This window comes from Schistocerca piceifrons, chromosome 10 (genome assembly GCF_021461385.2).
Source record: "Schistocerca piceifrons isolate TAMUIC-IGC-003096 chromosome 10, iqSchPice1.1, whole genome shotgun sequence".
NCBI lineage: Eukaryota > Metazoa > Arthropoda > Insecta > Orthoptera > Acrididae > Schistocerca > Schistocerca piceifrons.
In genome coordinates this window covers 84,817,504-84,819,938 of record NC_060147.1, presented here as the reverse complement: position 1 = coordinate 84,819,938, position 2,435 = coordinate 84,817,504, and the positions used below count along the sequence as shown (strand labels likewise).

At 43.8% G+C, this 2,435-nt stretch overlaps 1 non-coding gene across 1 annotated transcript; it reads right to left on the bottom strand.

Annotated features, from left to right (window-relative positions):
* Nucleotides 1–449: 449 nt before the first annotated feature.
* Trnae-cuc lies at nucleotides 450–522 on the bottom strand. Its single transcript has one exon. It is a non-coding gene; the product is annotated as a tRNA-Glu (tRNA).
* Nucleotides 523–2,435: the final 1,913 nt, after the last annotated feature.

Sequence of the window (2,435 nt, the reverse complement as noted above, 5' to 3'; positions counted from 1 at the left end):
CTTCTCTATCTCTTCTATCAACCCTATCTGGTACGGATCCCACAACGGTGAGCAGTTGGCGAACAAGTGTACTGTAACGTACTTCCTTTGGTTCCGGACTGCATTTCCCCAGGATTCTTCCAATGAATCTCAGTCTGGCATCTGCTTTACCGACAATTAATTTTATCTGGTCATTCCATTTTAAATCACTCCTAATGCCTACTCCCAGATAATTTATGGAATTAACTGCTTCCAGTTGCTAACCTGCTTTATTGTAGCTAAATGATAAAGGATTTTTCTTTCTTTGTAGGAGGAGGAGGAGGTTAGTGTTTAACGTCCCGTCGACAACGAGGTCATTAGAGACGGGTGAGGAAAGGATGGGGAAGCAAATCGGCCGTGCCCTTTCCCAGGAACCATCCCGGCATTTGCCTGAAGCGATTTAGGGAAATCACGGGAAACCTAAATCAGGATGGCCGGAGACGGGATTGAACCGTCGTCCTCCCGAATGAGAGTCCAGTGTGCTAACCACTGCACCACCTCGCTCGGTTTTCTTTCTTTGTATTCGCAGCACATTACACTTGTCTACATTGAGATTCAATGGCCATTCCCTGCGCCATGCGTCAATTCGTTGCAGATCCTCCTGCATTTCGGTACAATTTTCCATTGTTACAACCTCTCGATATACTACAGCATCATCTGCAAAAAGCCTCAGTGAACTTCCGATGTTATCCAGGAGGTCATTTATATATATTGTGGACAGCAACGGTCCCACGACACTCCCCTGCGGCACACCTGAAATCACTCTTTCTTCGGAAGACTTCTCTCCATTGAGTGTGACATGCTGCGTTCTGTTATCTAGGAACTCTTCAATCCAGTCACACAATTGGTCTGATAGTCGATATGCTCTTACTTTGTTCGTTAAAAGACTGTGGGGAACTGTATCGAACGCCTTGCGGAAGTCAAGAAACACGGCATCTACCTGGGAACCCGTGTCTATGGCCCTCTGAGTCTCGTGGACGAATAGCGCGAGCTGGGTTTCAGACGATCGTCTTTTTCGAAACCCATGGTGATTCCTACAGAGTAAACTTCCAGTCTCCAGAAAAGTCATTATACTCGAACATAATACGTGTTCCAAAATTCTACAACTGATCGACGTTATAGGTCTATAGTTCTGCACATGTGTTAGACGTCCCTTCTTGAAAACGGGGATGACCTGTGCCCTTTTCCAATCTTTTGGAACGCTACGCTCTTCTAGAGACCTACGGTACACCGCTGCAAGGAGGGGGGTAAATTCATTCGCGTACTCTGTGTAAAATCGAACTGGTATCCCATTAGGTCCAGCGGCAGTTCCACTTTTGATCGATTTTAATTGTTTTTCTGTCGCTCTGTCATATATTCCGATATCTACCGTTTTGTCATCTGTGCGACAATCTAGAGAAGGAACTACAATGCAGTCTTCCTCTGTGAAAAGGCTTTGGAAAAAAGCATTTAGTATTTGGGCCTTGAGTCTGTCATCATCTGTTTCAGTAGCGTTTTGGCCACAGAGTGTCAGGACATTTTGTTTTGATCCACCTACCGCTTTGACATAAGACCAAAAGTTCTTAGGATTTTCTGCCAAGTCAGTACATATAACTTTACTTTCGAATTCGTTGAACGCCTCTCGCGTAGCCCTCCTCACACTACATTTCGCTTAGTGTAATTTTTGTTTGTTTGCAAGGTCTTGGCTATGTTTATGTTTGCTGTGAAGTTCCCTTTGCTTCCGTAGCAGTTTTCTAACTCGGTTGTTGTACCACGGTGGCTCTTTTCCATCTCTTACGATCTTGCTTGGCACATACGCATATAATGCATGTTGTACGAAGGGTTTGAACTTTGTCCACTGATCCTTAACACTATCTGTACTTGAGATAAAACTTGTGTGTTGAGCCGTCAAGTACTCTGAAATCTGCTTTTTGTCACTTTTGCTAAACAGAAAAATCTTCCTACCTTTTTTAATATTTCTGTTTACGGCTGAAACCAACGATGCAGTAACCGCTTTATGATCGCTGATTCCGTGTTCTGCGTTAACTGTTTCAAATAGTTCAGGTCTGTTTGTCACCAGAAGGTCGAATATGTTATGGCCACAAGTCGGTTCTCTGTTTAACTGCTCAAGGTAGTTTTCAGACAATGCAATTAAAAAAATTTCACTGGATTCTTTGTCCCTGCCACCCGTTATAAACGTTTGAGTCTCCCAGTCTATGTCCGGCAAATTAATATCTCCACCCAGAACTATAACATGGTGGGGAAATCTACTCGAAATATTTTCCAAATTTTCCTTCAGGTGCTCTGCCACAACAGCTGCTGAACCAGGGGGCCTATAGAGACATCCAATTACCATGTTTGAGCCTGCTTTAACGGTGACCTTCACATTTCGGATCTCCGTCAATTTCCTTCGATACTATTGCACTTTTTATCGCTAT